The sequence below is a fragment of the Miniopterus schreibersii genome (assembly GCF_964146895.1).
Source record: "Miniopterus schreibersii genome assembly, chromosome: X".
NCBI classification, from domain to species: domain Eukaryota; kingdom Metazoa; phylum Chordata; class Mammalia; order Chiroptera; family Miniopteridae; genus Miniopterus; species Miniopterus schreibersii.
In genome coordinates this window covers 21,824,381-21,839,582 of record NC_138104.1, presented here as the reverse complement: position 1 = coordinate 21,839,582, position 15,202 = coordinate 21,824,381, and the positions used below count along the sequence as shown (strand labels likewise).

The 15,202-nt window shown below is 33.0% G+C and overlaps 1 protein-coding gene across 2 annotated transcripts in view; it reads right to left on the bottom strand.

The window, feature by feature from the left end:
- Nucleotides 1-15,202, bottom strand: part of DCX (doublecortin) — a 332,588-nt gene that overhangs the window by 316,300 nt on the left and 1,086 nt on the right. The window lies entirely within an intron of this gene.

Sequence of the window (15,202 nt, the reverse complement as noted above, 5' to 3'; positions counted from 1 at the left end):
TCAATACTATGTTTTAAAATGGCCTTTGACCAGTCATGTTATCTTAATTGTTCCTTCACTAATTAATGAGTTCAATAATCTTTAATATCTGTTCACTTTATATGTGTCTGAGTGTTTCGATTTTACTCATTTAAAAATCATACTTTGACAACTTTGGAGGTTCCACTCACCTCATGGAGACAAGTAAACTGCATTATGGATGACAAAATGCACCTCATAACCTGCTGAAACCTAAGTACATTTTTCTTGGCTGTCAGGGTCAATACCAAGCAGCAATAAAACTTGAACTTTGCTTATTCTGTTTCTATAGGTTTTATTTTCTCTTCTCTAGCTATTTTAGTGTTTCAGTTTCTTGTTTGTACACGACAAAAAAATGTTTCCTACTTGGTGGTAGTAATAATTGGGAATTTGTTTAATTATCTGATCATTGGTGATTTCTTCTGGATGAATGGTGGAGCGCTATTCTGTTGAGTGAGAAACAGAGAATCTGGTTCCTTTAGTCTTTTTGCCTGTCTTTTGTGAATTAATATTAAGAACTCTGTGCCCATTGTGAAAAAGAACAGCTCTTTAACATCTAGATCTATGAGTTTTTGTGTTTGTGTTTACCCTTGACCTGTGGCAGAAGTTGTAGCACTGAAACCATACGTTCTCCATATATCTGTGTTTATTTAAATTAGAAAGGACTTTCTGTTTCATATGAATATGAAATAGTATCCTACCTATGAATGGTAATAAACTAGACTATAATGTCTCTTTAAGGAGGTCAATTGTAATTGATTTATAGATAGAGGAATACATATAAATATTCCTATCCATGACAAAAATTTTTAATTGAACTTTTAATACTGTAAATGTGCTATGCATTTGTAAAATCCTTACAGAAATGTCTAACTCAGAAACATTTTATATATATATATGAATAACCCATGGACACAGACAATGGTGTGGGGAAGGCCTGGGGCAGCGGGGGGGGGGGGGGGGGGGAGGCAGGGTGGAGGGGATCAATGGGGGATAAAAAAAGAGGACATCTGTAATACTTTCAAAGATAAAGATAAATTAAAAAAAAAAGAATCTTTGGACAATTTAGATTGGTTTGATCATTTATGTTTAAGAGAGCGAAAAAATAGCTCTAGGTCCTTTTCTCAACTGTATATTATGTATAAATAATAAAGCGAACGTTTTTATAAAATTTTGTCTTTTATGAAAATAACAATGTGAATTTCTTAAACTTATTATTTTGGTTTACTAATCAAACTAGCTAATATAACTCCTACATAACTTTTGTAAGATTGTGAAAAATGTAAATTTATCTTCTAAAATTATTTTGACAAACTTTTTACATCAACTGTAATTATGTTTTATAGTTTAAACATAATTTTAAAGATCCTTAAGTAAATTAAATACTTAGGTTAATATAAAATAAAACTAATCCATAATTTTTTATTGCTAATTTCTAAGTGAAATGGAATACTGAAAAAGTGATTAACTAAGAACTTCAAACTAACATACACTTGCTTATTTTTTTTATTATAAACTATAGGATGACCATGCCTTTGGTCTTGTTTATGGACACATTCATTTTTAACACTTTAAAGTGTAAAAGATATATGTGAGGCTGTATAAAGTTGCATGTACTCATAAACTTTGCTATTCTGCTTAATTATAGTGTACAACAGTTTTCAATTACCTCCCATTTTTTCTGTGAAATAGAAGTTAGTTACATTGATTAAAGATTATAATTAACATGAATATACTAGAAAAACAGTAAGAGAGAAATAAACCTGGGTATACAAGGTAATGCTGTGTTTTTGTTTATTAAGGTAAGAAGACTAGTTTTTTCTTTGAAACATCTAATTATTCCAGAATGTAAAAAAGGACAGGGAAAGAGAAAGCCTTAATGGTTATAGAAAGTTGTAGGTTTTCAGAAAAGAGAATTTTCTTTTGCTTTGGTTCATAACACTGAATCTGAAAAGAAGCAATAAACTGTACTAAATTTTTGCTAAGGTTTGGCTCAGTTTTGACGGGTTGTTAATAAAAAGGAGCTTGTGAAATTTTACTGCCAATATTGTATTAATGCAAAACTAGAATTTGACTTTCTTTCTATTAAAATGATAAATTGCAGAAGGATAGACACATAGATCAACGGAACAGAATATAGATCCCCAGTAATACGCTCAATAATTTTTTATAAAGTCGCAAAAGCAATTCAATAGAGGAAGAATGGACTTTTCAATAAATTGTGCAGAAGAAACTAGATACCCATTGGCAAAAAAACGAACCTTGACCTAAACTTTATATAAAAATTAACTCAAAATGGATAATGGACATAAATGTAAAATGTTAAACTACAGAACTTATAGAAAAGAATACAAACCTAGGTAGAACTAGGTTCTTAGACTTGACACCAAATAGCACAGTTGATAAAATGAAAATCTGATAAATCAGACCTCATCTAAAAGAAAAAATATTTCTCTATGAAAGATTCTGTTAAGAGGACAAAAGGAAAAATTTCAGTCTGTGGAAAAATATTTGCAATTACATATCCAATAAAGACCTTGCATGCAAATATATTAAAAATTCAAAACAGCATTACAAAAAACAAGCAGTCCAATTAGAAAATGGACAAATGACAAGCACAGATATTTCACCCAAGAGGATACACAGATGGCAAATGCATGAAAATAATTCTCGACATTAGCTATTAGAGAAATGCAAATTACAACTGAAATATCACTACAGACCTAGTAGAATAGGTAAAATAAAAAATAGTACCACCACCAAATGCTGGTGAGGATGTAGAGAAACTGAATCATTCATATAGTGCTGGAATGTAAAATGGTACAGCCACTCTGGAAAAATATTTTGGAAGTTCCTTTCAAATCTATAAATGGACTTAACATATAGTCCAGCAGTTACACTCTTAACATTTACCCCAAACAAATGAAGGTTCATTTTTACACAGGAACTTGTATATGAATGCTCATAGCAGTTTTACTTGTAATAATAAAAAACGGGAAATGGCCCAAATGTCCTTCAATGAGTGAATGGTTAAATAAACGTGGTAAATCCATACCATGAAATACTACTCAGCAGTAATAAAAGAATGAATTACTGATACATATAACATTTTGGATAAATCTCAAGGGCATTAACCAGAGTGAGGAAAAAGGCAATCTTAAATGGTCACATAGTGCATGATTCTATTTGTGTAACATTCATGAAATGACATAATTATAGGGATGGAGAAGAGATTTGTGGTTTCTAGAAACTAGAGCTGGAAGGGAGGAGACTGGTGTGACATAAATGAATAACATGAAGGAGCCTTGTGATGTTAGTTGAGTATCTTGATTGTGCTAGTAGTTATGCAAGGCTACACATGAGATAAAAGTGCATGGACACACACACACACACACGTGAGTGCATGTATAACTGTTGAAATCTGAATAATCTCTGGAGATTTTATCAATATTAATTTCTTGGTTTTGATATTGTACTATAGTTGTGTAAGTTGTTAACATTGTGAAAATCTGGGGATTGGGGAAGGAGTGTACATAGAACTTCACTGTATATCTCTTTGCAACGTCCTGTGGATCAATAATTATGGTCGCCCGGCCGGGCGTGGCTCAGCGGTTAAGCGCCGACCTAGGATCCAGGCGATCAGGGTTCTATTCCCGGTCAGGGCACATGCCCGGGTTGCGGGCTGCAGCCGATCAATGACTCTCTCTCATCATTGATGTTTCTAGCTCTCTCTCTCCCTCTCCTTTCCTCTCTCTGAAATCAATAAAGATATGTTTAAAAAAATAATAATAATAATAATAATTATGGTCTTGTGGATCACAATTATCTCAAAGTAAAAAAAGTTCTTTTAAGGTGATAAATTGGTCTTCAAACACTTATTAAGGGATAATAAAATTATGTTTACCTTTATGTAATCTTCCTTATAACAGATTTCATGTATCACAAGAATAATTTTATTTGCATTTTATTGCCCTTATCATGTCCTCGAGTTTTAAAAAATGCACCCAAATGTACAGAGAACAAAGGACGAAGAACTAAGTTTTCTTATAACCATGTTGGCTTCCTCTATGGTTAATTTAAAACATTTTAATTATCATTTTGATTACATTGAAAACCAAGTGTCGTTTTTCAGGTACCCATGTAAGTATTTCAAAAATTGTACAATTTATGTAAAGGCACTGGAGATTTGCCAATGCCTTTGTTGTTTAATGTTCTCATTTTTTGCTATCAAATGAATCTTTTAAAAAATTTTAAATTTATCTTTATTATTGAAAGTATTACAGATATCCCCCTTTTTCCCTCCACTGATCCCCTACCCCCCCCCACTAGGCCTTCCCCATACTATTGTCTGTGTCCATGGGTTATGCATATATGCATATAAGTTCTTTGATTAATCTCTCCCTACCCACTCCCCCATCCCTGCTAATCTGCTGGTCCACTGCCTGCCCCCAAAAGTCCTGCAATGGCAGGCTATCAGTCCTTCTTGTCCACTTGCCAGTGAGATCACTACTTAAACTGAAAATGCTCTAAAACAAGTAAGTTCCTTTCTGAAGCAGCAGCAAAGCTGCTGGGTTTCATTTTATAGCCTGCCTTATTTTGGTTGAACTAGTGTGCCAACAGAGCTGGGACAGGGGGTGGCAGTAGTGGTAAGTGGGAAGTTGGAGCAAACCCAGAAAAACAGAGCCAATTGACTTGCTCTGTTCTTACCCAAAGTTCAGTTCTTTGCTGTATTCAGAGTGTTGAAATGATAGTTTTTGACAATGTGTTCAGTTTTTTAGTTGTTATGCACATATGCATAAATTGCCCAAACTCAGGAATCTACTCAAATACAGTAGTATTTCCTCCATCAAGGTCAAAGAAACTCTTCCATCTGAAGGAGATACCAATCTTTGACGACCATCAATGCAAGAAACAACAGTAATACTGATTTGGAGATTTTTCTACTATTTTACAATACAGCCTTTGACCCAAACATATGAAGAAGGGAACTAATATGCAACAGAAGATGGATATCAGTTTTGAAGAACACTTTGCTGATGGGATTTGAACTTGGAGTCATGTGGGCAAATCTAGATGGCAGAACAAGAGTATAGAAAGCCCTGTGTCTAGGGGAATGAGAAAGTGAGATTTGTAAAAAAAGGGATAGAGCAGAATATGAATGGAGTCTAATGATCATTTTGAAGTATTCTTTATACCTAGATAAACTTTTCAATTTTTTGTAAATCCTTCGAGAGCAAGAACAGTCTTTCATGTTGTGAAAAATACTTTATTATCAGTACTACACATGTGTTAAAATAACAGTCATTAGCTCCAATGATCTGAGTAGTACTGAAAGTTAAATATGCTAGTATTATACGATAATGAAGCCAAAACTCCCTATCTGTAAAGTGATATAAATGTGCCCTAGAAGGTGGGGCATTGAGACACTGACATTAACAAAATTTCAGAATATAAGAGCCATATTTTATGACTTTCAGTTTTGTAAACAATACCTAAAAGTAGGCATGCTAGGAACCAAAGATAGATGAGCTGCCAAAATGCAGAGTATTTGTCATGTGATGAGGAATGGCATCTAAGTACAGCTATACCATTTTAAAAATACTCAAGAGACTTAAATTTAATAAAAATCATTAAATTGTATACTTGAAATAGTGAATTATATATGTAAATTATTCCTTAATTAAGTTACTAAAAATACCCAGGAGACTGAGAAGCATATTTTTCAAATATGGATTATTGAAAATATACAGATGCAAAATAAAGTCAATTACAGTCATAAGAAAAAGACAATCTGTTAGGTATTACAGATATTTAATCCAAACAGATGTCTTACACAGCTGTACTTTAATGTTGGTGAAACATGCCACTTTAGAAATGGGATTTATCAATGAAATGTCAGATGCAATTAGAACTCTACTTATTCAGTAATAAAAATTTCAACAAGTTTATTTCTTTTTTCTGGAACATTTACTGTCATGCATACTTTCAGAAATTTGAGGCTCATGTAACCAACTCATCAATGACTTTCACCTTGACCACAGATTTATTTTTATAGAAAACCACAACAGTATTTGCTAAATATGTGCAATATCTTCCACCTAATTAGTACCTCAGGGCAGGTTGTTTATAAACAGAAAACTATAAGGAACATGTTAAATAACCCCAGCAGTACTCTCTGAATACTGTCAAATTTAGAAATAAGGAAGCCAGTTTCATTTTAAGCAATAAACCAGCTAGCTACCAGATTGCCATTAAGTACAAGGAATCCAACTAGCCTAACTTGTGATTCATGAAGAAATCATATGATCTGTAGCTTCATACACTTGCCAAATGGATATGGTTCCTTTTAGCTTCAAATTAGAAATATGTTTAGAGTGCAACATGGAAATAGATACTAATTTTTTTTGTTTTCAAGATTAATTTAAAAATAATGTCACTAAATACATTTCATACATGATGCTAAATACATCCCAACTCTACACACCTCCCACCTTCCAACAATCACTTCCAAGTGACTACCTAGTATCCATTTACTGGGATCACTATAGAAATCAGCCATGAATCAGGGAGCATTTGGCTTAAGGGACCTGTAATGGGTGGCAGAGCATTGTGCATAATGCAGATGAGGTTGCCATCTGGTGGTTTTCCTCTAACTAAACAGTAACAGCATTTATAGGTATAAGCAGAGCAATCCTTTTCTAGATTGACAAATGCTGCGGCGTCTAGAAAACATATAGTTTATTTTAACATTTATTATGTCCATGTTATGATTTGTACTGAATGGGTGGCTGTTTTTTATAACTTAAGAATGAGGAAAACATACCAGAAGAGGAAGTATATTGAAGCTTCAGATTTAAAAGCTAATAAATGTGGATGGAAAAAGATATTCTATTCAAATGATAAACAAACAAAAGCAGAAGTGGCTATACTTTTATCAGATAAAATAGACTTTCAGTAACAGTCAGCTACAATACAGTCGCTATATAGTGATAAAGGTATCTGTTCAGAAATAAACAGCAATACAATAATAGTAAGGGACTTAAATACATCACTTTCAACATTGGGTAGATCATCCAGATAGAAAATAAATAAGGAGCCCGGCCGGGCTGTGGTTCAGCGGTTGAGCGTCGACCTAGGATCCAGGCGATCAGGGTTCTATTCCCGGTCAGGGCACATGCCTGGGTTGTGGGCTTGATCAATGGCTCTCTCGTCACTGATGTTTCTATCTCTCTCTCTCTCCCTCTCCTTTCCTCTCTCTGAAATCAATAAAGATATATAAAAAAAGAAAGTAAAATAAATAAGGAAACAGTAGACCTAAATAACACTATAGAGCAAATGGACCTAACAAACAAATACAGAACATTCTATCCAGGAGCACTAGAATACACATTCTTCTCAAGTGCACACAGAACATTCTCCAGGATAGATCATATGTTGGGCCACAAAACAAGCCTTAACAAAGTTAAAAAAGCTGAAATCATATCATGTATCTTTTATGACCACAAAGGTATACAGCTAGAAAATAACAGGAGGAAAACTGAAAAACTCACAAAAAATGTGGAAATTAAACAACACATTACTCAACAATCAATGGGTCAAAGAAGAAATCAAAAGAGAAATCAGAAAGTATCTTGAGACAAATGAAAACAAAAATACATTGTACCAAAATTTATGAGATGCAGCAAAAGCAGTTCTAAGGATTTATAGTGATAAATGCCTACATTAAGAAAAAAGATCTCAAATAAATAACCTAACTTTACACCTTAACGAATTAAAAGAAAAAAAGAAAAAAAAACAACTAAGCCCAAAGTTAGCAGAAGGAAGGAAATAGTAAAGATTACAGCAGGAATAAATGAAATAGACTAGAAGGCCAATATAAAAAAAAAAAATCAATGAGAGTTTATTTTTTGAAAATATAAACAGAATTTACAAACTTTTAGTTAAACTCATCAAGAAAAAAGAGAGGACTCAAAAGGTCATAAATGTGACTTTTTAAATTTAGCAAGTTCTTGCTAACCAAAATTTTGTTACATTAATATTAAAAATCCAACAAATTAATTTTCTTCTTTTTCTGGAACATTTACTATCATACATACTTTTGGAAATTTGCAGCTCATGGTGTAACCAAATCATCAATGACTTTCACCTTGACCCCAGGTTCATTTTCATGGAAAAACACAACAGGATTTGCTAAGTATATGCAATATCTTCCACCTAATTAGTATCTTCTAGATATATATAGAAGACCTATGACATCGCATAGACTTTGTTTTAAATGTTAAAGTGATTTCTGGTGCCATGTACGTCTTTACCTAACAGCCTTACAATGGTGATTCGGGGTCAGATACATGCCAGCACTATAAATTGTTTCATCTCTAATCTACTCTAATACAAAATGACTGTTGATTCAGATATAACTGCCTGTCTTTTCTAGTTTTTCTCTTCTCTCCTTCTTTTCCCTAATAGAACTCTCCAAAAAGTGATCTCCATATATTGAAAAATGAACTCTTTAGAAGGTATGGCAGTTGAAGGAAAGTGTGCTATAAACCCACAGTTACTTATTCAATTTTTACATATAGGCCACTTAACTGAACTGTGCCTCATGGTCATCAGCCAGCCACCTCAAAATATATATTACTTGTTGATCATAAAGGAGAGCAAGTGAAAAAGAACACGGGCTTTGGAACTGGATCTGGATTAAAATCCTATCTGCTGTTTTTAAGTCATTTCTGCGCCATTAAATTTTTTCTAAGATTCATCCATACCGTTTTAAAAAAATAATTGGAGCCCTATCTACTTTTCTGCTATGAAGGTTTCAATTAACACTGCCATGTTTGCATAGAACAACCTACCTCAAAGCTGGTCTAAAAATAAATCAGGAAGCAAATACATACATACATATATACATAAAATGTCAATACAAATTTAATACAAATATTAATGCAAGAAAAAACTTTTTAGTATATTTTTTTTGAGAGAGAGAGGACGAGAGAGAGAGAAACATTGATTTGTTGTTCCACTTAATTATGCATTCATCGGTTGATTCTTGAATGTGCAAGGTGGGTACTTGAATTATTGGGAGTATCACTTCATAATTTATATAACTGTCTAATCACTATGCTTTCTAACTGAAAGTAATCTAAAATAATATTGAATGTGAACTGTAATTGAAAAATAAAAAAGGATATACAGAAACTTTTGTTGAATAATGGAAAAATTTTTTAAATAAATTTAAACAGAATAGCTAGGTTCAAAGATTCTACAATGTGTTGTATTTAAAAGATTAAGAGAAAACTTCTAATTTATCATCCTTTAAAATTATATTGCTCTTAATGCTTTATATTATAATTCAGATGTCATTACTGTAGGCTCATCATTAAAGGGTAGGTCAGCATAGTATAGGAGAGCATTTGACAGGCATCTGAAGGGCTGGGTTCAATCTTTAGCTCAGCTATTATTATTAGCTTTGCTATATAATCTTGGGAAAATTCATAGTCTTACGTGAACCTCTGTTTCCTGTTCATAAAATAAAAAGAACGGATTCCACAGGTTTTTTTTTTTAACTTCTAAAAAATATGTCTTTATTGATTTCAGAGAGAGGAAGGGAGAGGGAGAGAGAGAGAGATAGAAACATCAATGATGAGAGAGAGTCACTGATTGGCTGCCTCCTGCATGCCCCTCACTGGGGATCGAGCCCACAACCTGGGCATGTGCCCTGACCAGGAATTGAACCGTGATCTCCTGGATCATAGATCGACACTCAACAGCTGAGCCACGCCGGCCGGGCCCAATTCCATAATTTCTTAATTCTAAAAGTCAACAAACCATGATCATCCTATGAAAAACAAATAATCTATTGTTGGGATAGAAAAGGAAATATGTTTTATTGATCTTTGTATTTCCCACAGGGCTTAGTTGGTACCTAACAATTTAACTCTTTTTAGTTCAATAAACATTTATTGAGTATTGTCTAGGTTCCCATGACAGCACTAAATGCTGGGAATTCACAGATAAATTAGACATGGTCTCTGCCTTTTAGGATTTTACAGTCCAGAGGAAGAAAAAAGTATATAGGTTATTTAAACACCAAGAATTATGACAGAGTTAGGCAAAAAGTAGTATTCACAAATACTGGGCATACTTTATGAGGCCCAGAGAAAGGCTTCCTTCAGGAAATTCCACCTCTGTTGAATCTTGAAGGATTAGTTAGCCATATTGATGAGGAGGTAGAAAAATTAGCAAGAGCAGAAACAAAAAATATATAAAATTAATATGAACAAATTAGTGTTATACTTTCATTACAATTTCCTTCTGAATTATTTAAAAGAATAGTTCTTGTTATATAAAATCAGTATGAAACCACCCTTTTCATAGAGTTAACTAATGCTACTTTATTTTCCATATTTCCCTTAGATTTTCAGCAATAGCTACAGGTTTATTTTATCTGGACTGTAAAATATACATGATATTTCTTCTAAAATGGATGTCAGAAATCCTCAGTTTCACTTGTCATGAAAAACTGTAAGATACTTCGAAAGGGGGGGAAAAAAAGAATTATGGGGTATCTTACGGAAAGCTAAGCATTGTCTAGCATAACCTCCTGATTATCTGATTCTATATTAGTCTGCACCTTTCGTTGGATTAAAAAGAGCCCTGGAAATACTGCCTCGGTCCATTGGTACCACCTGGAAATTAAGTGATACCAACTCAGATGCCTGAACTCCAAAGTCTATTCTTTTAAGTGGCAACCCTGTTAAGTCCTTTTCCATGAGGCTCTGAGATTGTTCTTCTTTGTTGAAGCCATAAACTCTGCCCTGTAGTTTATAGTATAACCTTCAATTAAGCTTTAGAGTAACAAATGAACATTAAGAAATTTAATGGCAGTGGTTAATCTATTTCTATTGCCAATTTTATCGTAATAGAGAGGAGTGAAATTCTGTATTGGGGTCCAGTATACAGGCATACCTCGGAGATATGGTAGGCTCTGTTTTAGACCACCATAATAAGGTAAGTATCACAATAAAGTTTGTTGTAATCTTTTTGTTCGTGGAGAGTCTTGCCTTCCATTTGTAAAACAATGAAACACCTGTGAAGCACAATAAAATGAGGTATGCCTGTATAACTACTCCATAAGAATTTTGATGAAGGTTACCTCTAAAGGTAAAACAGAATTATGAACAGGTAGGATACTGACAAATTGCCAGACACTTCCCATAAAGCATATAATTTCTGAAATGTTTATATTAATAATATTTTACCCAAAAATTAATTTACAGAAGGTTGAGTGTCCCTTCTGGTCTTACAACTCTTCCCAATCAACTTTACAATAGTAACACATTAAGCAAACCTAATTATTTCCAATATCTCTTTTTATAAGTTGACAGAGTAAATCTTGTGAAAAATCTTAGTTGTTTTATGCATAAAAGTTTTAGTTTTAGGTATAACATATATCATGAAAATGTTATTTGTTCTAAATTTAGGATTTGATTTGGGGAAAGCAAAATTAAGAACTGTCAGAGGAGATTTGTGCACTTGACTAGCTAGGATCCTGAGTGACTGAGAAACAATACTTCTGTACCTATTTAATCAAAGCAACAACAAAGCATTTGAAAAGAAACATTGATGGTAACACTATTGTAAGTGAAGAGTCTATGTTCTAAGGGTTTTTTCCCCTTAAATAATCATAGGTATAATAAAGGAAACTTAAATCATAAAAAATTATTCTTGTAAGACACAGAATCTCTGCTATCTAGGCAGATTATACATAAGGTAAAGAATAACCATTCATATTGTAGGTGGAACCATTAGTTACTAAATAAAGGAAGCAAGGTCATCTAAACTGAGGGAGTACTGTAAACATTTTAATATATAGGAGAGGGCAAAAGTAGGTTTACAGTTATACAAAGAAATAATACAATAATAAATAAATAAATAATGCAAGAATAAACTGTGTTTCACCTACTCACAACTATAAACCTACTTTGCCCACCCCTGTATTTCAAAGCTTTTAAACTCAGATGTTATAAATCAAGACAAATAAAATTTACTTTCTATATATTTTCCTTATTATAGTCTCTCATATTCTTTTAGATGATTGGTGAGGTCACAATGATTTCATAATAATACTGACAAATTATCTTTTGACTCTCATCCTTTCCTGAGTATACAGTCAAGATTTCCAGATGCTATGTGCTATGTGATAATGCAATGGATTGAATGCAGAAGATACAAGGATCCAGCTTTCCTTCTGTTAGCCCACATAGTAAAAGAGATTTCCAAAAATGTGAAACAATCTATTCTTTAATGAAAATTTTTGTTTTAAAAATATAGGGTTTTTTTCTCTTCATAAAAATAGGTTATGTTAACATGCAATGTGCTCATCATTGCTACTTTCCAATGAATCAAGTTTTAAATTTTCTCATTTTTAATATCTGATATGGTAAATATCAGCAGTTATAACCCACATCATCATACATAAACAAAAGCTCTTTGAGGTTCTCAATAATTTTTAAGAGTATAAAGGGGTTTGGAAACCAAAAGCTGCTTTAGGAAAAAACTATTATTTTTCCTTGAAAAACAAAAGCATATATACTGTTGTAATTCTCTGTCACTATTACTCCTTGCAGAGCCTGAACCACTCACATTACAGTAAAACCTTGATATAATGGAATAATTCAGGGGTGGGGGTGTCTGTTAATATATAAATAAAGTAGGCTTTTTGAATGCATATGTTAAAAAATTGACAAATTATTTAACCTGTTTTTACTTATGCAGACTCATTTGTGTAATTAAAATTAAGTATGTATGAAAAGCTTAATTTCACAGGAAAATTTTCTATACGTATTACTGTAATTTTAAATTTATATGAATAGCTCTAGGAAATGGGCACATTCACTAATCACCTCGAGTAAACAAATGCGCACACCTGGGGCGTGGCTTAGTGCACCTGGGAACACTGGCGGCACACCTTAAAACTTCGAAAGAAAGTCACGCCAGGTGACAACAGAACCAATTACCGCTCATGATCAAGTGCTAATCATTCTCTGAACATTGTTTATGAACAGCGAGTCTTGGATTTAAATATGTAGATTATAGTTGTAGATATGTAATATTTATGTCAGCGAAATTACTACAGAGTCTTTTCCAACATATGGCCTATTCACTAAAATTTGTTAAAAATAACTGAATTAATAACAAAAAATAACCTGTCAATTTAATTACAAGCAAATCTTGGTTAAAATCATTTTAAAATTAACAGGGTATTAATTTTCACATATGACATACGGACTGGAAATTTTGTCAAATACGAAGTCTGTTAAATTGAAGTCTGCAAAATCGAAGGTTTACTGTAATTAAAACTTTGAACCTAAGTGACTAACTTTTAATTTAAAGAGAAAGGTGCAGGGCAGCTGATTGATAACTGTCTGGTATATACAAGCATGTTAACAGACTAGCAGAACTTAAGACATGACAAAACATTCTATTCACACAAATCCTTTTATAACCCCTAAAGTGGCAAAAATGAACACAGTCATTACACAACTCCAAGATACAGCTTCTCTATAGCATTTCAAATAAGCAAATGTATATAAACTTAAAATTATGTTTAGTTTAAACCAATATTTAAATATTCTATTTAACTTAAAAAGTACCTAGCTGTGCAATTATTATCCATTAACTAACTCAATTTAACGTCAGCCCATGATTTTAAGTTGCTTAAAGATCTTGGAAATTATCTTCAAGCTGGCAAGTATAAAGCATAGTTGCCATTGAAGTAGTTTGTCAGAACACTGAGTTAATGTAGTTGAAAATAAATGTCAATGTAAGATATGTCCAAGCCTGCAGAGAATTTTTATGAGTTTATTTAAGCCAAACTGACGACAATTGCCAGGAAGCAAAATCTCAACAGGTTGAGAAAATGCTCCAGAGAATGGCAGTTTTGCAGCTTATTTTATACATTACAATCAAAGGAGGAGATGTAAGGGGGTTACATGAAATCCACTGGTGATAGATTAGAAAGGCGGGAGAAAGAAAAAATGGGAAATCTCTGAGACTGAATGAAAAAGTAAAACGGAGAGACAAATACTTCTTTTACTTTGGTGGGTATAAGATAGTTAACAATGAACATTTACAGCACATAGAGATGGTATTCAGGAAACAAGATAACAGTGAATGGCTGTAGGCTAGTGCTCTGGTTCGGTGGGTATGGGGGTGGGGTGAGGGGGTCAGGAAAAAGGAAATTATTCTGACATTCCAAAGGTGTGTTATTTTAGAAGTAAAAAGACAATAAACAGGTTCAGTTAAGGTAAAGATTGACCTTCATCAAGGAAGATACCCACCTAGGACAAGACGACCCAGCATGACTCGCTTTTAGTTAGAAATTTTAATTTCATACTATCCTATGTGGTTACTTCAGATCTCTGAGTTTGTAAGGCTGCCATGCAGGCTTCCCCTGAACTTGTCAGCTTTAGTATGTGGCCCCTTTTTCATCCACACAAATTTACCTTTTTCATAATTATAATCATTTTTAAAAGTAATGTGAACTTATTTGATCAGTAAGCCCGTATAAGTTTAGGGAAAACACACCCAAGTAAATAAAATGCATGCTTGTATTATACTCAAAACTAACAAAATAGAGAAAAGAGTTAATTGCCAAAATTGTAATCTTGGACTCTTAAAACAGTTCTGGATCAGTTTCCACAAGATGCTTTATTAAAGTTTAGCACATTCAAAGTATTAGAAGTTCAATTTTCTTATTTTCTGTGAATTTAAGAACATTTAATTTATATATGTGCTTATTCTCTCTGTGAGCTAATCAGAAGAGTGCTCCTTTAATTTAATTTAATATCTTCTAGACATAGGAAAAGATTTCAGAGACACAAGAGGTAAAGGTCTTTCTGAATTAGAGTATTTTGGAATATTTTTGTCTTATATTTCAATAAATAGTTTATTACTCTTATTGGGCAGAATATATTATTAAGTTTATGTTTTATTATTCAACCATTACCTTCCTACATTTACTGTTATTAGGAAACTGTAGTTTCACTGTATCATTAATTTGTGAAATTTGGTACCAAGAGAGGAAGAGCAGCATATCACTCCTCAGAAAGACAATTACCCAAGCCACAAGACTTAAGGTAAAAAGAGGTTTTTTTAGCCTATGATCTACGTCTAATTCAACTCC